Genomic DNA, 22,385 nt, shown 5'->3' on the forward strand with positions numbered 1-22,385 from the left:
ATTCATTCATCTTGTTCATTACAGAACTCAACATCTTCCCTTACAAACGTGTCCCTCATCTAGTTCTACTAGTCGTCAAGCTAGAAACTGGCATTAGTTGATAACTTTATCTTTCTTACTCCCTCTCTCCCATCACCATCTTCACACACATTAAATTCGTCACGAAGTCTATCAATTCCATCCACAAAACAGTTCCCAAATCCATTCTCTCCTTCCAGTGTCCAGCACCACTGCCTTATTGCTGGCTACCCAGTCTCAGAAACAACCTCCTAATGGTGTCTCTACCTCTAGCCTGGCTCTTTTCCACAATGTCACCAGAGTGATTTTTCTAGAAATCGTGTACCTGGCTGCATCACTCCTCTGCTTACAATCCTCTCACATGTGGACCCATTCTACCCTCTCCCACAGGGTAGCAGCCACATGGCTTGGGCAGGACTGACCATATACCTCTTAGGGGCAGCCCCTGGCTGGCCTAAGGCAAGCGGTCCCAGTGGCCCTAATCCCTTTGTCACAGTGAGTAGTTCAAGGAAGTGGGAACCCAGGCCTAAGCCAATCAACACACAGCATTCTCCTGGCCAGAGGGATTGGTTCCAGAGTGTGCACATGACCTAAGATGGTCCAATAAGAACTGGGGAACAGAAGTAGATGTGAAGGCTGGAACTGCTGAAGCCACGTTACCACCATGAGGGAGGCAGCACAAGGATGAAGCTCACACGGGAGGGTAGAGCTGAGAGAACAGCAGAGAAATGAGCCATGGCCCAGATCAAACTCCACCTAAAGCCTGCCCTACCCCTGGACGTGTACTGTTATCAGCAACCAGACGTACATCCATTCTCCATCACCTCAACATGAAGAACAAACTCCTCAGCACGGCGCACAACAAGGGTCGACAAACCACAGCTCATGGGCCCAATCAGGCCCACCACCTGTTTTTGTCAATAAAGTTTTATTGGAACACAGCTACACTCACTCATTTATGGATTATCCACGGCTGCTCTGGCACTACCACAGCAGAGCAGAGCCGCTGCGACAGAGAGCATATGGCCCGCAAAGCCTAAAAGTTTACCATCTGCTTCTTTACAGAAAATGTTTGCTGACCCCCAGGCACACAGATCATCCATATTTTGGCTTCTGCTTTCCCTTCCAGACTAACTGTCCACCACCCTCCGCCCCCCGCCCACTGTACCGTCTGTCACCTCCCTGGTTTGGTTATGCTGAGCCCTCATCCCGCCCAGCTCACTCCTTGCATCTACCGACCTCAGCTCAGGCATCGCCCCTTCTTTGCGGGGCCCCCATCAGGGTCAGGAGTCAATTGTGCAAACGCAGCGCTTTTGCCTGCCCCGCTCTCCCATCATGGTGGGCAGAGTTACCCAACTGTGTGCTTGTCTCCACCTCTGGACTGACTGTAAGGCACTTAAGGCCGGGATGATGGATTCTTTATCTCCGTATCCCTGTCTCAGCACAATGCCTGACAGAGAAGGTGGCCAAGGTTTATTGACTCAAACTGCAGCAGACTGAGTCTTCCAGGAACGGGACCAGGCCGGCTGGTGCCAACATCACAGAAAGGGAGGCAGGAGATAGCGGAGCATCCTCAGTCTCGCCCGTCTCACTGTGTTACCAGGGCCCAGATTGGGGACAGGTGCCTCACTATGGCCTCTGCGGTACATGTCAGTCAGGGTTACAGACCACAGAGGTCAGCTGTGACTGTTTTCTGGAAAAAAGGAATTTGACGAGAAAATAATGGGAAGCTCCCAGAATCAACAGGCAGGCTGGAGAACCAGGCAGGGAAAAAGGACCAGGGGAGATTGGGCAGAGGGGAAATGTGGCCAAGGCCATGCCACAGGACACTGGCCATCTCCACTGGACTCGACTCTGATGAACCTCTAACCGGTCCCGCATCGCTGCGGCTCTCAGCCCAGGATCAAAGCCATGTGGCCATGCTGGGGCGATGCACTGGTGCCCGAGCAGCTGGAGATAGGAAGAAAGAATGTCTGGTCCACCTCAGCTCCCATCCGGGGAGGCAGGGCTCTGCCTCCCTCCAAGATGTACCCACTGGGGATTCCCCCAAACAGGAAGGTGGGTGGGTAGGTATGCTGAGCACCCCAAATATAGAAAGTTCCCATGAGACACACCAATTCACCACACAGCGGAATTAAGTGACTGCAGATCCACGAGCCCCGTCTCACCATAACCGGGTCCCACAGAGGGGAATCAGGGCTCTCCGGGTGGCGGAAGTGAGGGAGAGGCCTCTGTGTGCCTACACAGCCCCAGAGCCAAGTGTGAACAAACCAAGTGTTTCTTCATCTCTCACCACAGAGAGCAAGTGTCAAGCAGCATTTCAAGCATCTGCTATTGCAAAACATCTAAAGTAGTAGCGAAAGGTCATTTCCAGAAACATCCCACCCCCCCGCCCTGTGAAGACCTTAGGCTTCAGCTACATCCTGGATAACCTGATGCCATTATCTGAAGTTCATTCATTCATTTGTTCTTTCATTCATTCATTCGTTCTACAAACTGTCCCAAGACCCAGATGTGCCAGGTCCTGTGCTGGTGTTCGGGTTACAACGATGAGTCAGTCACCATCCCTGACTTTCAGAAGGTCAGTTGCCTGGAGGAGGGTACAAAAAAGAGTTTCACTTTGGGGGTGGCCATTGTAGTGGAGGCTTAGAGGTTAGCGATGGGAGTACGTGCCCCAGACCTTTGTTAGCATTTGCTGGGCATCGCTCCATTTCTATACACACACACACACACACACACACACACACACACACACAGTGAGCTATCTCTTCGGTCAGCCACCAGGCCTAGGACCAGAGAACTAAGGCTGCATGTCCAAATCTGGATCCTCTCAGGAAGGGCTGCTGGCTACTGAGTTGGCTAAAAATGTCAAGCCTCAGGCAGTCTGCTCCCGAGTAGGGGGGACAAGAGGCAGAGCTGACACTGTCACCCACTGGCTGTGCTCTAGGCAGACCCTGGCTCTTGGCAACAGCTGGTGCCCCTGCTCTACCCTCCACAAATCATAATACCGATGCCCACCATTTCCACCACACTCTCCAGTTTATAAAATACTCTCACACGCATCCACTCATTCATCATTCATTCACTGAATACCCGTTACACGTGACGCACTTTGCTTAGAGATGGGAATCTAAACAGTAATAAAACATAGCCCTTAGTCTTTGGGAAGCCACTTCCTCTGGGAAGCCCTCCTTGATCTCTCTGGCTGGGTTCAATGCACACCCCATGGGCCCAGAGCACCCTGTATGATGTAGATGAGAAATGGACTCATCTACCTCATACACCACTGTATCCCCAGGGCCTGGCACACAATGGGAGCAGAATGAATGCTGTGAGTACCAGTGGGAACACCTAGGAGGACAGAGGGGCCATCGGGGAAACGGAAACCAAGGGGGCCAGGGCAGGTAAGACTCCTAAAGAATCAGGCATTATCATTCCCCACTCGGTTTCTATAGCTTCAGGAAGGTTGTCTCGGAGAGCCTGGGTGACTTGCCCAAGATATGTTTGCTGGTAAAACTAGCTGGGCCTCTAACCCCATTCTCTTCATACCAATTTCCATTCCAATGCAACACCCCAGCCAGCTTCTGGCTCTCCCTCTCCCCAGGGACCGCAGAGTTCCATCTGCCTGCCTGCAATCAACTTATTGCTGGGGACCTAATTCAGTCTCTACCCTCTCCCTGGGGTACTTTTTTTAAGATACCCCGAAGATAGAAGCCTGTGATGAAGACAAAGAAATAGATTCCTCATGATGGAATGTCGGGTACTCATTCATTCACTAAACAAATATCTACTGAGCACCCATGGTATGCTCTAGTCTAGGGGCAGAGAAGCAGGAGTGAACACAGGCAAAAATAGCTGCCTCTAAGGTCTGAGCATGAAATGCTGTTACAAAAAGGTGGTGCCCCTTTGGTGAATGAATAAACTGCAGGTAAGTTACAGATGTAACTGAAGCCGACCTGGGGCACATGTCTGCTAAGGGGGCGGGGAGACCACACAATTCTTCACCCCCAGGTCGCTCTCCTAGCTACTGCAGGATACCCTGCCTTCCTTTACTCTCCTTTCAACATCCACAATACAAGAGGAATAGACGGAAGGAGCCTCCTTTTCTGGCCCCAGCCAGCTGCCTAATTCAAGTCAAGGATTTGTGTTTACTCAGGGTCTGTAAACACAGACCCCAAAAAAGTGTTTAAGAGAAAGCAGATGAAGTGTGGGTAAAGACCAGCTAATAAAATCAGGGGAAAATGCTGTGAGTTCTCAACCATGACTGTGACTAAACACAACTCGCAGGCAGGATGCTCTGAGAGCCAGGGCGCATGACTGTGCGCAGGGCCTGAGTTTCCAGGGTAAAACGTGAACCGTAACTCCCTGCAGAATTCACTGGTCCCCGATGGGAGATCCGTGATAAGTTCCTCTGGACGGGGGCCGAGAATCACGATGCAGCTAACGTGGCCTTCCCTGCCGGCTCCGGCCACCGAGTTGTCACATAGCTTGCCGAGACCTCATTTAAAACTCCTATGGACTTGCGGATTAGCTGGGGACAGCCTTTGGAGGAAAAAACCTGTGCTCAGATTAAAAGAAGCACCTCGTGAAGTGTCAACAGCTGAGGCTGCCCTCTTCCAGAACATTCACTGTCATCTCACCTCTCGGGGCCTCAGTCTCCTCATTTGGCCAGTGCACTAGACACCGGCCGAGGTCCCTTCCAGTCACAGCTTCCCACCACCATGTTGTTCCCCAGTCCAGGCAGGGACCTGGGGTGTGGAGAAGTACCTCTCTACTGAAATACGGGCGGGAGTCTGGCCTGAGTCTGAACGTGACTGGCAAAGATGGCAAGGAGCCCCAGGAAGTGGATGACTTCCAGAGATCAAGGGGGGTAAACAGGGGGTGATACTCAGGGCCAGCCTTAAGGAAACCCTCAAGAACAAGTTTCCACAATTAAAGACAACACTGGCAGGGTAACCAGGGAGGCCCAGAAAACAGTCCATGTCTTTGATTAAGCGCTGATGAAATTGCCCATCACGGCTTGAATCCGGCTCCCCCGGGGGGTTTCGTTGGCTTTGCAATGTTTTCAAAGAAAACGATCTTGAATATACATTATTCCCCAAGCCACTAACAGACAGCTTGCCCCCCCCACCTCCTCCCGCTCTTCGGAGCAGGCAGCGGTTTCTGAGATGAGTCTTGAACATCAGACAATGGCAACCCTGGCTCTTTTCTGTACGACACGGTCTTTCGCACCAGCTTTTGCGCTCTACAGGTCCACGCCTTTACCGCAGTCTCCGTTTACCACCGGCTTTCTGCTCTTGACACTGAAGCCACTCTCCTTGGGCTGGGACCAATCTCTCACAACGCTGAGGCCCCGATAAACATCGAGGCTCTCTCTGAAACTGACTTGGTTTTAAAACCAGAGTAGAGTCTATCCTGAGTCAACTCCAAACCAACCTGGATTCTGAGCCATTCTGGGTATAATGATCTAGAGCAAAACACACCGAAGGACTGCTCCAAAGCTGAGCCAACCTGCCCATTCAGACCTAGTAGCTCCTTGAATGTTGGCCTGCCTGCTTTTGCATATGCTGTTCCCTTTGTCTGAAGTGCTATTCCCTGCATTGGCCTTCAAAAGTTAGCTCAAACTGTCACCTTCTCTATAAAGCCTTCTCCAGCCCCTCCAGACAGAGTTCAGTTCTACATGTTGAGTGTGTGAGCCTAACCAAGCCCTGTGCTTGGCTAGATGTGCAGAGAGAAGAAACTTCTGTATCTGGCTGGAGACTCTCCCAGGCTAGTGTCTACAAATAACCTCTTGCTGGCAACTCTATTTTAAAAATGTTACTCAGCAAGGCTGAAGAAATACAAAAACTATACAAGGAATAACAAAATCCCCTCTTGTCCCCACCACCCAGCCGAAGAAATAAAATGCAGCGAATACAAACCAAGTCCCCTGCGTATCCACCCCAGTCCTCTCCCTCTCCCCAGTTCCCTAGAGGAAAGCACTCTCCTAAATTTGGTATTATCACCGCCATGCATTTCTTTATACTTTTATTACATGTGACTGTACCCTCTAAACAATGTATATCGTTGTTTCGCAAGTTTTAAAATTTTCATAACTGTCACACTTTGCATATTAATACAACGATTTGCTTTCCCGTTCATCTCCACCCCCCCCCGCAGTCCAGGACCCTCTGCGGGCAGTGCCTGCATCCTGTTAATCTCTATATGGGGCACCTAACCCAATGCCTGGCACGCAGTTCATGCTCAATGCACATCTGTTGCAAACGGGAATAAAAAAGAAGACACTGAGGACAGGATTTTCACCCACTGGACCCAAAAAGGGAGTGGGGAGAGGGGTGCAGAGGTTCCCCAGTAGAGCCTTTCCACAGGCAGCCTTCTGAATGCCTCCTACAGTCCTTCAAGTCTGAAGGTGCACAGGACTCAAGTAAGACACGGCCTGGAGCTGGCCAAAGGGACAGGGCAGCGTTTCCTGGAAGGAAAAGAACCCACAGGACTGTACTCGGCACATAGGAGGGGCTCTGGATGCATTTTGCGAATGAATGACCATTTCTACAAAGAAGAAAATGGAAAAGCTGGAACAAGACAGTGTGGCTGGTCCAGAGGAGACCCAGCCTGGGGACCAGCTGATAGAGAGCAAGAGTCTTCGCTCATCGAGGACCAACGTCTTCGTCGTTCAGCTCCAGCTCCCTCAGCGGAAGCCACAGGTTCACACTGACATTCAACTCGCTAAATCACAGCCCCGGGGGGCTTCCAGGATCTTTGGAGGAAACTCAGCGACTGTCACACAAATGAGAAAATGCTTAAACACGGCAGAGGTGGGGGGGGGGGGAGGAGGACAGTTTTTGTAGCCACCATGAAAGCAGGCTAATTTTGAGAGGATAAGGAATACCAGCCTTCAGAACAAAGGAGGGATAAGGCCTCAGGGAATGCTCTTTTCATTAATTAGGCTGTGTCTTCTGACAGAAGTGTGTCTGTGAGGAGGCCACCAAGTAGAGTTTAAGAAGAGCCAGGGCTAAGAAATTAAACCCCAACTTTGGCCCTCACCAGCTGTGCAGCCTTGGGCAAATCACTCAACCTCTCTGGGCTCCAATTCTCTGAAAAAAGTATGCACTCATTCCACAAACACTCTTGGAGCAAGGCCTCCTGTGAGCCTGACCTGTGGACCTAAAACAGAAAAAGGGCCGGTCCCTTAGCTCAGGAATGTTTCATGGAACGAGGCCATAGCATAAACACAAAGCACTCTACGGATGTAAGTATTATTAGACTTTATTTTCTATCGCATAAGCCCCTTTCTGACTTTTTCTCTTCCTTCCTTCCTTCTTTTTTTTTTTAAGATTCAAGACATAGCGTTTGGTCAATGCTAAGTAGAACAGAGAGCCAGGAAGCTCATCTTTAATTCAGCGCGCACAATACTCAGCTTGGCTCAAACTGGGCAAAACGCTTCCTTCCAGCACATCTATTCATAGACGCCTGTTCCTAGAGTTAGCTCTCAATTATTCTCTCCAACAGAGGAACTGGCCCATGCTCTGAGAAAGGTGTGGAGGAGGGGGAGGGGACAGGGCAGGCGGAGGGGAGAGGAGAGCAGGGTAGCCCTAAAAAAGACCCCCCTGCTCCCCAGAGAGCAGCCAGACCCCTCTGGGGGGGCGCAAGGTGACAGCATCTTCAGGGTATGGTCACTGGGAGAGGGAGTGGGGAGGTGACAGACATGGCCTCACACACACTCCACTTCCTCCTCCCATAAGGAATGCTTCATGATCCCCACTCCGCAGGTGAAGAAAGGGAGGCTCGGAGAAGTGAGGTGACAGCTCGAAGCAAGTGGCAGAGCTGGTCACACCCTGCAAGGGCAAGACCCGTGGGCCCACAGCGGGGTTTCTGTTCCTCCAGCCCTGGGGAGCCCATGAAACCTCGGAGTTGCCAGCGGCTTCAGCCTCAATCAAGGACTAACGCTTTCACAGACCCGCCTAACTCCTGATGGGCAGCCGGCTACGATCTGCGGAGCTGAATTAATCTCCCCGCGAGGTGCTGACGAGGAGTAAATGAGATGATGGGCGCCATGCGGAAACCTCCACCAGCAGCTTTTCACTGTGTGCTCTGGCCCTTCATCTTCTTCCTCTGACCCTTGAAACCGCCAGGGCGAGGAACAGGCATGACTCAGCTCGGGGAGCTGGGGCCACCTCTGCCAGGAGCTGGAGGTTCATCTCTTCATTCATTCACCCAAAGCAGCGCCACAGGCTGATTTACATACCACTTCCTCGGGAAGGTGCTCGAGAGCAGACAGCCCAGGTGCTGGACAGAACAGAGTGGGAGAGGAATGGGGAAAAAAGGGATTTCCGGACACTCAATAAATGCCTATTTGAGATGCCAAAAGGAGTCCCCCTTTCATGCCTTGTCTGCTCCTGACGGGTGTCTCAGGAGTCAGATGAATCCCCTTCTCTCTGCCCCCTGCGTCCCACCACGGAGCACAGGCAGGGGGTTCTGAAAAGCGGTCCCTCTCCTCCACAGAGGTCAAATGCACCCCTGCAGGAGGAGAGGGACCATAAGGTGACCTATCTTCCACTGAGAACACACAGGACAGTAGCTCCCTCCACCTGAACGGAAGTTCACTCTGCGTTACACACTTGGCTATTGTCAATCATCTTACTTTTCCCTGAAAATAATTTCCATAGGACTTGAGGAGTTACTGGTATTGTGGTGTCTCTGGATGCCCTTAACCCCATCAGCTGCTACCCAGGAGGGAGTGCTGAGTCTAGAAAAGTCACGTGATCTCCCTCTGACGCCCACCCCCCCAGGTCACCTCATTTATCAAATGGCAACAATAATGTTTTCTGCATGGTCTCCAAGGGTCTGACCCACGGTGGCCGTTACAGTCAAGACTTGAGAGCTGCCTTGATCCAGTCGGCTCATATTCCCATTATCAGGGCTGTTCATACTTTAACCTCTGGAATGCCTGGGCCTACGTTTAGTAATTGATCTGTTTTGTTGTATACCATTTATAAAGTGATCTAAACTCTGGTTTTCTTTCTTTCCCTGGAAACAGTAGAGTTCTAGGTTCCTTAGAAGAGAAGAGAAGAGAGATGAGAGACGACAGAAGGGGAGAAGGTTTGCTTCCAGTAAAACTAACATAACCACATTACACAAAATGTGTAAAAGAGAGAAAGGAAAAGAAATTCATCTATATTCTTATCTTCCTCCCATACCTGACACCATCTTGGTGTGTACTTCTTTCCAATCTTTTTTTCTATAAATGACTGCTTTTCTGTTTCCTCCCAGCCTCGGTGGCCCTCACTTTGATTGGCTACAGCACAACCGATTCAAGTATTCGGTTATTGTCAGACACTTAGGTTATTTCCAATTATTTTGTTATTGCAAAAATACCAAGCTGAAGGTCTCGGTGCAACATGCTGTCCATATTTTTTATTCTTTCCTTAGGAGAGCTTCCCAGAAGTGGGTTCACTGGGTCAAAGGTTATGAATCTCTTCATGGCTCTTGACATAAATTGCCATGTTGCCCAGAAGGGTCGCTCGAGGACCCACCTGGCCACCAGCAAGAAGATGCAGTTGGCTTCAGGGGATGACACCTTCCACAGGCATCATGGGGTGGGAGAGGGGCACCCGTTGGGTTTTCCCTGGGGCTTGCTCTAATGGAACATCCGGTCTCTGCATGTCAGCGTGTGCAAACTCAGGATCTTTTCAGCTCTCCCATGTTAAGCGGGAGCTCCATGATGCAGAGGAGAATAAGCTCCAAGGTGGAATCAGATCCTCCCTCCCTCCTGCCCCAACAGCTACTCAATATGATCCCCAAACGAAAGATCAGGTTCCTCTTCTTTTGGTTTTAAGTATCCAAGGTCCTGAGACAAAGATCAGTTTATCTGGAGAGAGGCATTTTCCAACCACATTCCCAGCCGTGATCAGGGGGGAGGGGGTGGCTGGGGGCAGAGGGTGGGGTACATTCAAAAGGCCACACTTCCTTTATTCCTCATTTACTTCTGAGAGGGGAGGGCGAGGGTAAAGTCAGAAGCATGCACTACACTTCCCCTCTGAAACTTTGAGAAACACTGCTTGGGAAAGAGACAGTTTCACTTAGAGGCAGGGCCTCAAAGAGGTGGGGCCATCTCCAAAGGCTGAGGTCCCCCATGGGCCCAGGAGACCTTTCAGATCAACTCCAGGATGGGGCATTCAACCACAGACTCCATATGCGCAGGATCCACGACAATCACAAAGGGCCTAAATCTAGGAGATGTTGTGACCAGAAAGACTGCTTTTATTCAAAAAAATTGAGTCGGGTTTCGCGAGGCCAAGAGAGGCTGTCTCCTTCCTGTCCTCTGAGTCTCCCACACTGGACAGCTGGACCCCCAAAAATCCTCACATTCGAGCAGGAGAGACCCCTGGAATAATTACACATACACATGTAATATCTGTCACCCATCACTGGTCAGGACACTGCACATTCTGAAGACGTCCTCGATGCATCATGACATCCAATGAATGACGTCGCATGCTCACTTAACTTAGCCATATTCAACTAGACTCAAAGGGCCAAGTGCATTTTTTTTATTTAAAAAATTTTAAATAATGTAAAAGTGGATTGTGCCTATTGTGTATTGTACATTGTACTTTATTGTACATTGGACACAACTGTTTATACCATACATTTATACAAACATGCTACTGAACAGGATCACATACACGAAACCACATGCATGCAAACTCTCCTTTGGGGCAAATTAGGAGACTGTTCGGAAGGAATCATCTTCACTATGCGTTTTGCCTGCTGTGCTGACCTGCGAACTTTACAAATGAGATGTGACTCTGCCGTGTGAGATTTCCTCTCCCTTGGTGCTTTTGGGTCTTGAGGGACGTGTTGTCTGTTAGGTACCAGCAGAAAATCAGCCTTGGATCAGAACAGGAAACCAGGACTCCCAGGCTGGTGAGCTGGGCAGGGCCCCACGGCTTTATAACCCGCCTCCCAAGGAAGGACAGGCTGTCTGGTCCATGCTGGCTGTGCGGCCCTTAGCAGGGCCTTCACCTCCCTGGCCTGGTCCCTAATTCTTTCAATGAGTGGCCTGGACGATTTTCAAACTCCTGTGTGACTCTGGGCAACGCACATCACGTCTCTGGGCCTCCACCAGCTGTCCGAATAAGTTCCCACTTTGATGGAGAATCAGAACTTCCCAAGCAGGATTCCAAGACGAGGTTACACTGTGTTGAGACACTGACCTCCTCAGCACTTGGGGAGAGTGGGCCCCGGGGTCAGTCACCTCCAGCTTAGAGATGCTTCCTCTTTTACTGCCCGCCCCCCCCAACCCGTGCCTTACAAATTCTGTTTCCTGTGTGGCCCGAAAAAGGCTGGGAAGGATTGGACTGGGTGATCTTCAACGTCCTCTGTCTTACACCAACCGCCCCACCCCCAGCACATCCAGAGTGAGACACAGATCATACATGGGCAAAAGATGATGGTATTTGGGGGTTTCTCTAATTGGGTTTCTCGGACAGGGACTGCGGCATCAGAATTACTTGAGAGTGCTTGTCCAAAACGTGGACCCTCCCCCTGGGAAGCTTAAGCATACCCAAGTATGGTCAGATGAAAGAAACACTGAGGAAGAGGGAACACATGCATAGAATATTCCGGCAACTTCTCATAATGAAAGTGCAAGGGAGGAACACTGCAAACAGAGGTATTAATCCTGTGTCCGCTTATTTTCTCAAGTCTACAAGGACCAGTATGCAAACACTGAGATTTTCCTTTCAAATTCAATCCACCCAAAGCATGAAGCCACTGGACCCTTCTTTCCCCCAAATCTTTCTCGGGGCGGGTTGTGCAGGCAGAGTAATGCAGACGATGTTACGTGCTACAAATCCCAACACCAAAGGCTTCAAGAGGTGTATTAATAGCATGAGTCAGTTTCACACTGAATTTACCAAAAACCTCATCACTCAAATTAGCCCAAGTAATCTACTTGCAAGAGTCATTTACAAATGCTGAACTTCTTGGCTGACAAGTTCACAGTAGGTGGTTCTTGGCAATGAGGTTGCCGAGACGCCTGTCATCATGAGATGCCCACTAAGAATACCACTACCCTCTTTGAGCAGCATCTCCCAGCATCTCACAGCATCTAGAAGTAGCAGCATCTACTCTTCGGTAGACAACTCCTTTTGGAGACCTTTCGAGCTATGTTCGAGGTTCACTCGAAAGAGGTAGTAAAAACAGTGGGTGGGTGTCAAAGTCGGTGTGGGGTGTCTGATTTCCAGCTCTGCTTTTTATTAGCTTCTAAGTTTCCTCAGTCTCCTCATCTGTAAGATGGGGATAACACTATCTGCTTTGCAGAGTTATTGGGAAGGTAAGGAATAAAATATGCAAGGTACACACTGTCCATGCTCAATAGGGGAAAGTTGTTATTATTATAAGGGAGACCAAAAGGAGAAAACCAAAATCATGGGTCAGCCCCGTGGCTTGGTGGTTAAGTGCGCGCGCTCCGATGCTTGTGGCCCGGGTTCGGATCCCGGGCGGGCACCAAGGCACCACTTCTCCGGCCATCCTGAGGCCGCATCCCACATACAGCAGCTAGAAGGATGTGCAGCTATGACACACAACTATCTACTGGGGCTTTGGGGGGAAAAATAAATAAATAAAATCTTAAAAAAAAAAAAGAAAACCAAAAGCACAAAACTCCACAACATGCTGTTCATGGGAGCCTTGTTATTAGCAAGGCTTTTGTGGGGGCCGTAAATGCCCACCCAGAGGGTCGGAGATGCAGCTTCACTCCCCAACTTCTGCTCCCCCTTCAATCAACCCACCAGCCTGTCCTCTGGTGTCCAGTGACTCTCACTCCTGCCCCTTCTCCAAACCTAGCCAGAGAGCTTTTCTAGTTCCTGGCTGACAAGAACCGGCCCTGAGGGGCTGGGCTTGGTTTAGCCCAAGGAAACAAATCCAAAATCCTTCTTTCTTAAGCTGCTCAGGCCCTTGGGACTTGTGCGGGGTGGCAGCGGGACACAGAGTATTTGTTCCCCACATGGACCCATCACAGGGCCCAGCACATAGTAGGTACTCACTTAAATTATAGCCATCAAAGAGCAGGACGGATGTGACTCCTCCATAAAGAACTGAACACTTGGCAGCTGTGAAGGCGTGTTCAGAAAGGACTATAAAATAGCACTGGGTTTTCATTCACAAGCCTGATTCATCTCATGCTCACTAGCCGCTTTCTGGTGCCTGAAGACGAAAAACCAGAGCTCAGGGGAGCAGAGCAGACATTTTAGGATGTTATTGCCCGAGTTTCACTTCCACCGCACTCTACTGCATCCTGCTTCAACTCTGGTTTTGAGCAAAGCTGGGGCGGATGCACGGCCGGCAGTAAGGCCTCCCTTAGTCTACACGGTCCTCTCCCTTAGTCCTAGCCCCTGAGACCGTGTGGACAGGGAACTCGAACTACTGAGTGCCTCCTGGACGTCAGGTACACTCAGACAGTTTCTGACTTAAGAGCCACAACAGGCTAAAAACAGGCACTGGGATGCTGGGGGGGAAATTACACAATTTGCAAAAGACTCCGAAGTTAGGGAGTCAGGGGTAAGCCAAGACGTACCCGGCCCCGAGGTCCACGGTTCTTCACCTTGACACTGTCCCCTTTCAAAGGAGAACCCCAGAGGGGCTGGCCTGGCGGCGCAAGCGGTTGGGTGCGCACGCTCTGCTGCGGCGGCCCGGGGTTCGCTGGTTCGGATCCCGGGTGCGCACCGACGCACCACTTGGTGAGCCACGCTGTGGCGGCGTCCCATATAAAGTGGAGGAAGATGGGCATGGATGTTAGCCCAGGGCCAGTCTTCCTCAGCAAAAAGAGGAGGACTGGCAGATGTTAGCTCAGGGCTGGTCTTCCTCACAAAAGAAAAAAAAAAAAGGAGAACCCCAGAGGGGCCAACCACAGCATTCAGCTTTGCATAAAGCCACCACAGCAGTTTGAAATTATCTTAAAGAAAGACCCCTCTCCTCCCATCAAATTCATACCCCATCTCTGCCGAAGGATGTCCCTGGCCCCAAAATAGCACTGGACAAATGGGTTCTCACCCACCTGTGACCGTGTCCCTGGGGGAGGGAGTATATTTATGGGGTGTTTCTGCAAGGCGTTATGCTAGGAGCTTTTATACACATTATCCCATTTAGTCCTCCAAACAACACAGAGAGGCAAATGTTAGTAACTCAGCTTTACCCATGACAGTTCTGGCTCAGCAAGGTGACATGATTACCCAAGGTCACATAGCTACTGAGTGGCGGGGCCAGGGATCCTTCAGCTCCCCAAGGCAACAGTATTTGCTGAGTGGGCATTGGGTTTAAATTCCAAAGAGCTCAAAGTGGCAAGACAGAGCAGGTCATGGGAGACTCTATGAAGCAGAGGAGGAAAGGATGGAGCTTTTCTTCCTCCTGCTGCCCAGGCCTCTTCCCACCCTAACTCCTCTGCACAGCTGCACCTCACTGCCCTTCCCCCTCCTTATCAGAGGATGCCCTTCCCCCTGGTGGGCGGAGGGGCGAGGAGGTCATTAGTCTCTGACATGGTAGAAGATTTCAAAGCTGTTCCTTTTCCTGTGTTGGGCTTTCTTTTCCACTGTAGATTTAAGGGCTTCGTCCCTTAGTCCCCTGCCAAAGGAAAGTCAGGGGCAGAGGTACCTAGTGAGCTGGGGAAGGATGTCCAGGCCCCAGCGTCCCCTTGGCCCCAGAACCTTGTACTAAGGACGACCCCAAGGCACTTACAGGCAGACACTGTGGGGCTGTGGGAAAAGCCCGGCTTGGGAGCCAGAAGACCTGGGTCCCACTCCTGGCTCTGCCTCTCAGGCAAGATGCTTCCCCCTGCGAGTCCCAGTTCCCTCATTGTCACCTTAAGAGTACCGGATGTTAAAACGTGAAACTCCGAGCATGAGCCTCGTGCTTGGTCCTTCCAGACCACAGTCACACGTGAAGGCCTGTTATGCTCACTGCTTCCCTTTCTCCCCGCCCTGTTCTATCCCACCTCAACTGTTCAGAGCATCCAGGCTCTGCTGGGCTTAGTAAGCACCTCCTGGGAGATAAAGGTGGGCTCTCTTCTCTACCACCCCATTTGTGTTCTCACCGTTGTCTGTTCTAGGCCTCCATCTTTTCACCGTACGCATTTTTGGCATGTCTGTCTCCTCCACTAACTAAGCTACCAGCTACCACAGGAGCCTCTGGTGTCATATCCAGATTCACATTCTCAACATCAGCTGGTCCAGAATGAATGAGGGGAGGGAGGACTCCCCAAGTTCTCCCGACTCAAGTGTGGTCCACAACCAGAGCGTCATGTGGCAAAGTGCTGGAAATGCAGAATCCGGGCCCACCCCAGGCCTCTGACTCAGAATCTGCAAGGGAATCCACAGGAGACTTGGGAGCAGACTCTAGTCTGGGAAACACTGCTCTAAGATGCCCCCTGGTTCTGACACACTCTTACCCCACATCCCCCGTTTCTACCACCTAGAGGCCTCCAACATGCAGGCCTTAGCAGGACTCACTAAAACGTAGCCCATCATTAACCAAAGAACATTCACCTTAGGAACCTTCTAGCAGCCTGCCACTGACTCTCACAAGGAGGATCGGAAATGAGCAGCCCCCAGGGTGATTTCAGGCAGGTGTTACCCACTGGCCTTCTGAGTCTCAAGGAAGCCCAGGCAGCTTTCAAAAATGTTGGTTTGAAACCAACACTGGTTTCCACCCTTGGTTCTGCGGATCTGGCCACCCTCGCCCTCCCACCCGTCAACCCCCATAAACGACTGCACAGCTGCCCACATCCGGCAGCAGAGACACAGAGACCGGCCGCCTACCTGCCCCCTCACGGGCCCTGCGTCCACGCTCAGAAAATGTTTTTCCCTCATTTTCTACTCTGGACATTCATTCAACTCGGAAAGCAAAGGAACGTTTCCAAAACACGTTTCAGTTTTTTAATAAACCCCGCAATTCCTCTAAAGGTTTCAGATTATCTTAAATATTTATAAAAATCACTCTCAGCCACACTTCTTTAAACAAATCTCCTCGTCGACTTCGATTATTTATATATCCACGAACATGATGTCTCCTTCCCTTGGAGCAGATGGCAGCTAGTCAGCCTTCGGAAAGGAGAAAAAAACATCAATGGGACAGAACGTAAACTCAGTGACTCCCCAATTTATTCTTCTGGACAAGCTCCAGTGCAGTGATCTTTCCATTCGGTGGACGCGTCCTATGACAGCCGGTAACTGGTTTGAGAAAGCATAGAGGCTTGAACTTGAATCTAGGAAGCAGCTGCCAGCCAAGGCTGGATTTCCAGTGGGAACTGGAGCCCTGTTAGCAGAGGGACAGGACAATGGGACGGAGGTAGAGAATGAAGAGCCCAGAAGGTGGGGGAAAGTAACTGACATTTGCACACACTGTGCCAGGAACTCCATACAACCTCTGAGTTGACCTTCTCCACAACCCTTCCAAGTGGCGATTACTATTCCTCATTTGAAAGACGAAGAAGGCCCAGAGAGAGAGAGAGGAAGTGTCTTGCCCAAGGTCACAGAGCCAGTAAGCAGCAGAATCAGGACGAGAACCCAGGCAGTCTGGCCTCCAAACCCATATGCAGGCTGCTTCCAGAAGGAGAAAAGGATGAGAGGAAAAATATAATTGCCCTTCACTCGTGCATCCTTGGCTACAAAGTTATGACCTTTCTTTCAGTTTGGTGACGCCAATCACCCCTTTTACGACCACCAAGGGCCGGCCCTGTGGCTTAGCGGTTAAGTGCACGTGCTCTGCTGCTGGCAGCCCGGGTTCGGATCCCGGGCGTGCACCAACGCACCGCTTCTCCGGCCATGCTGAGGCCGCGTCCCACATACAGCAACTAGAGGGATGTGCATCTATGACATACAACTATCTACTGGGGCTTTGGGGGAAAAATAAAAAATTAAAAATAAATAAATAAATAAGACCATCAAAGACTTAATTCCCAAAGTTCTACGGAAGCAACAGGAACTTTGTCCATCTGAGAACCTGGGGGAGTCAGGTCTTGGCTGAAAGCTGGAAGGAGTCACCGTGAACGTTACGAGAAGATATGAAGTGAGTATCAGAGCACATAAAGAGTTGATTTTATGAGAGAGGAAAAAAGATCCCTTAACCTCAGAAATGGATGAAAAACAGGATCGCAATGATTCTTCACCAGGCCTTTATCAAGCGTCCCCGATAGGGAAGAAGAAAAAGGATAAAATTAGCCCTTCCACCTCCCACCCCCAATTTACTCCTCCCGGGAAGCTCCAATTCAAGTTTACAGAGAAACAGTTCTGGCCTTTGAGATGCTGACGGTCTAGGTGAGGAGACAGAGATTATTCCTGTTGATGATGATGATAATAACCACTGATGATGATCGTCATTAATCAGGGGCCGTGCTAAAGGCTTCCCCCACACTATCACCATGAGCAAAACAACCCCACGATGTATCATCCCATTTTACACACGAGAACACCGAGGCTCCGAGAGGTGAAGAAACTCGGTGACACGCACACGGCAGTAAGAGGGAAACATGGCGTGTGAATGTGGGTCTTGCTTCTTACTTGGGACCCCATGAGACAGATGGGGGGGCCCAGGATTATCTTGCCTGTTTATAGATGAGGAAAAGAGGGTCCGAGAGGGAGGTGAGCTCCCTAAGGCTCAAGGGCCGCCGCAGAGCTAACGTGTACAGATTTTAAATCTGATTTCTCACCGACACAACACGGCCTCCACAATGCTCCCTGGAACCTGGTTTCGTGGAAGACGGCCAAGCCCCAGACCGCTGAAGCCACAGAATGGTGGTCTCCTCAATCAAGAAGATGGCAGTAACGCTGAACGTGAGGCCATGACCTCCTGGCACCGGTGTCCCTCAGGAGTCCCTCCTGTCATGGTCTCTGGATCCCCCGGTAAGAGCTGTCAGGAACTGGGCTTCCACGTTGGGGAATCAAGACACACTTGGGAGAACAGCCAGAGAACAATTTCAAGGTCACCTACACACCAGTGCGCTGACCTTGAGGTGGAGACAGAACGTACAAAGGGGAAACCATCACTCTGTTGTCTGTTCTGTCAAAAAAACACGCATGGATCCAGCATATGCCAGACAGCCTGCCAGGAGCCAGGGGAAACCCAAAGCCCGCTCAGAGGGAGCACAGCCTCCAGGAAAGAGCGAGACAGCTGGGCAGGCTCGGTGAGGATCCTGAATCTGCCGCTCACGGGCTGAGGGTCTTGGGCCAAGTCCTCATCCTCTTTAAGTCTCGTAACATGAGAATAAAATCTCCACTTCATAGGTCACTGTGGCCACTCCACATCTTAGAAATGACTGCACGTGCTCACACCGCAGCTGGCCGCGCACCGAGGTGCCTGCTGGTGCCTCTTAAAATCATAGTAGCCTTCAGGCTCATCTCCTGCCCTCCAGATGTGAAAAACCCAGCTAACTATGGATCCTAGGAGAGGGGCACAGGAGCCTTTGGAGCTTGAGAAAGAAGGGGAAGGCACGGCTGGCAGAGAAAGCAAAATTACTTGAAAATCTCCCAAAGTGAAGCACAGAAAGGCACACTGGGCCTTTATCTGAAGGCCATTTCCAAGTGCCCCCACACATTAACCCACCCTGGCCTCCTTCATCACACACTCTGCCCTCCCCGTGCCAAGAGTCCATCAAGGAACTAGAAAATGCAAATTACAATGTGCCTCCCCAAGAAGAAAACTCAGGCTAGCTGACCACTTCTGCATGCCCCACCAAGGGAGAATGCCCACCGCTCGCCAGCTTCCTCCAGGTTTACTGGAACCCCCAGGCCTGGGAAATCGGCCCAGCTGTCAGCCCTGGCAGCCGCCCCAGCCGCTCATCTGGTGGTGGCAATCAAAACGATGCTTCCTTTTCATTTCCACCGAATGCCATCTTCCAAGAATGGAAGAGGCTCAAAGTCAGAGTCTAAGCTCCTTTTCACAAGGAGTCAATATTTTCACAAGATAATCCTCCTCCGGAAGAGGGTGGATTATACAGATCCCAGGTGGTAAAATGTGGCTCTCTGGGGATGGTCGGATGGATGGTACAGGGCAAGGAAGTCAAAATGTGGAACCACACCCACTCGCTTCTCAAAATTCACCATCCACCTATTCATTTCACAAATATCTATAGAGAGCCTCCCATGTGCCCTGGCACCCCTTCTAGGCCGTGGGGATGCATTAAAGGTGACTGACAATGACACTTTCCACTACTGCGCCCCCTCCAGGCCAGGAAATCCACGCTCACTTTCTCTAGGCCCAACTCAAAGCAATCCATTTGACAGACAGGCGCCTAAGACTCAGAGAGGATAAGCGACTGGCCCAAGGTGACACAGCTAGTAAGCGGCAGGGCCAGGAATTAAACATAGGTGCAGAGTCCACGTGACACTGCCCAGCGGTGCCTCCTTCCCGCTCCACCCCTACCCCACCGGCTCCATTTCTTGCAGCAGGGTGCGGATCAACGACCGCCCCCGGGGCTCCAGCAAGGGAAGTCCTCGGTTCCTCTTTCCTCCCACTCCCGGCACAGGACGCACAGGTCCGAGACCCACGGTGTGTACACCGCCCCAGGAAAGCTCTGCAGACCGCAAGGGCATCCACCCGTTAACACTGAACTTCCATTTAGGAAACAAAAAGACGATGAAAAGATAAAGGGCAAAGAGGAAGTGCTCTTTAAACACAGGCGGGTGGTTACCCCAGGAGGAAGTCTTGAGGCCAATGGAGATTTTGTTCACCCCTTCTAGTTCCTCAATTCTAAGCGACTGGCCTTCCAAGCCCCCAATGGAAGTTGGCTGGGGGGGCTGCACGACGCCCGGGGTCAGACCCTGCGCCCTCACCTGGCGCCCAGGAGGGGTCTGCGGGGGGCAGCCCCCTGAGCACGCCCGCCCTCCCGGCGCCCGCGCCGCTGCGCGCTCCCCGCAGCTGGGTGGACCCCAGCGGCGGCCCCGCGGCGTGCGCCCCTCGCGTCCTGGCGCCCCGGCCCACCCGAGGCACATCATCCCGGCGCCCCCACCCGTGCGGCACCCCTCTCCAACCGCGGGGCCCGGCGCGGCCCGGATCGCACCCCCACCCCTGCCCGCTCCCATCAGGCGCGCGCTCCGCACCCCGCGCCCTCACCGGGTGCAGATCGGCTCCAAGGGCGCGCGCGGGCGGCGGAGCCCGGGCACGTACCTGGCGGCCGGGCGAGCGGCGAGGGGAGCGCGGCCGCGGGCGCTGGAGCGCAGGAGCCTCGGAGCCTCGGCGTCGCCGCCGCCGTTTCCGGGTTGGCCGGTCTCACGTCACCGCCACAGGTTTGCGAGCGGCCCCCGGCGCGGCGGCAGCAGCAGCGCAGCGGCCCGGGCGAGTGCCAGGCGAGAAATAACTATAAAAGGAAGAGACGCCTCGAGGAGGAAGAGGAAACGCTGTTTACCTTCGAGAAGCCGAGCCGCCGGCGCTCGCACAAAAGGAGGACGCGCGCCGCCGCCGCCGCCTCCCCCCGCGCCCCGTCCCCGCCGCATCGCGGGCCCCGCGTCAGCGCGCGCGGCCCCCGGGACCGCCCCGCGCCGCCCCCGCCCCAAAACCCGGCGCCGGGGTCCCGGGAGGGGGGTCGCGGCGCCGGTGTGCCTGTGCTCTCCCGGGCCGGGGCGGCCTGACCCAGGGCTGGGGTGACCTTGGGCAAGTCACAGCGGGCGAGTGAGCGCGCGTGGGGTGCGCCGGGGGGCTCGTCACCAGGAGGAAAGTCCAGCTCTGGGAGGGGCAGGGATGGCCCAGGGTCACCGCCTGGCGGGCAGGGCTCCAGCTCGAGCTCGAGCCCTCCGACCTTCAGGCCAGCCAGGTTCCTGTCTCTGGGTCCGCTGCCCCCTCACCTGCACCTTGGGAATGATGCCAATCCCTGCCAGGGCCACCCCGCCGCGGGGTCAGTGAGAGGATATGCATGCAAACCTGCATTCAGCCCTCAACAGATATTTACTGAGGGCCTAGTAAGTGCCAGGGCTGTTCTAGGGCCTGGGGACACAGCTGAGAACCCAAATGCAATCCTTGCCTGGGGGGGGGGGTTGGACAGGAAATAAATAAAATGAATATCTGATGTGTCTGTGGCCTAAGTGCTGAGGAAAAATAAAGCAGAGCGAGGGGAGATTGGGGTGGGGGGGTCTGTGCTGTCATAAGTGGCTCTCCAAGGACTTTTAGTACAGAAAGTCCCAGACACAAGCTCCTCGCTATAATTCCAGCTCCGGTGTGTTGGGGGAGACCCCATCTTTCCCCTTGTCTGTAATGGCAAAGAGTGCATTTTCCTCCATGTCACAAGACATGGCTAGGAAACTGAGATGATTGTTCTTCCCTCTGCCTTGCTCCCCAGCTCTCAAGCCCATCCTCCCATTGTCTTGAAATTCAGCCAAATTTCTCAGGAATATAGACAATGTTCTTTAAAGTATCTTTCCACTGAGCTCTAGCAGGGCATCCAAAGACTTGCCGCAAAAGCTTTCATTGTCTTTCCACTCTCCACCCCCAGCTCTCCTGGAGGTGTTGCAGTCGAGGGAGGAAGGTGGTTGTGATGTGACCACATAATATTGAGCGTTGATTTACCTGATTATGACCCATTCGTTTCTTTAACAAAGATGTCTGAAGCCTTTTCTCTTGCCCAGGCCCAGTGCTAAGAGCTGGGGGCACCAAGATGGGACGATTCCAACAGCACTTCCACGGGGCTCCTGGTCCTGAGGGGTGCCACGTGACTTTGCATCTGCAGGAAAGCAGCACAGATGACAGTGTGTAGAAGAGACAGAGCAGGGAAGGGTGTGTACTAGACCTGGAAGGGAGGGAACCAAAGAGAGGGCCACAGAAGGAGATCAGAAAACCCTTCCTAGAAGTTTTGAGAGGCATTTAAGCAAAGTGAAAACAAAAAAGAAAGAAGCACATGGCAGTTTGCCTAACCATCTGAGCTGTCACCCCTAAAAGAGGGGAACTGATGCCTACTTTGCCTGCTGGGGTGAGGAGGTGAGAAACAGGGTCTTGAACTGTGAACACAAGAAGCAGGAAAAGGAATTACACAGGGCTGAGCGGAATTGAGTTACTTTCTTGGGCGCTTACAAAGTGGGCATGAATAATTCCGAACATTTTTGAAGTAGCTACCAGGTGCCAAACGTTGTGCCTCTCTACTTTAATTCTCACAACAGACTCACGAGGCAGATTCATCATCCTCAGTGTTATGCAAGATACTGGGGCTTGGAGAGAGCTAGAATTTGCCCAAGGTCATACTAATTAGATAGTGGGGAAGCTGGGTGTGAACCCAGATGGTCTGGCTCCAAAGCCCAGCACTTAGCCACTCTGAGCCTCACTTTGCTCATCTGTGAAATGGAATTGACGATAACTGCTTCATTAGGTTGGGAGGGGCAGTAAATGAA

At 52.1% G+C, this 22,385-nt stretch overlaps 1 protein-coding gene across 2 annotated transcripts in view; it reads right to left on the reverse strand.

Annotated features, from left to right (window-relative positions):
* Positions 1-20,239, reverse strand: part of CYRIB (CYFIP related Rac1 interactor B) — a 144,894-nt gene extending 124,655 nt beyond the window's left edge. For both annotated transcript variants that reach the window (XM_058564935.1, XM_058564938.1), the window contains exon 1: positions 20,179-20,239. The gene's annotated coding sequence lies outside the window, so the exon portion shown is untranslated. The remainder of the gene's footprint in view (positions 1-20,178) is intronic.
* Between the last annotated feature and the right edge of the window lie 2,146 nt (positions 20,240-22,385).

The sequence above is a fragment of the Diceros bicornis genome, chromosome 21 (assembly GCF_020826845.1).
Source record: "Diceros bicornis minor isolate mBicDic1 chromosome 21, mDicBic1.mat.cur, whole genome shotgun sequence".
NCBI classification, from domain to species: domain Eukaryota; kingdom Metazoa; phylum Chordata; class Mammalia; order Perissodactyla; family Rhinocerotidae; genus Diceros; species Diceros bicornis.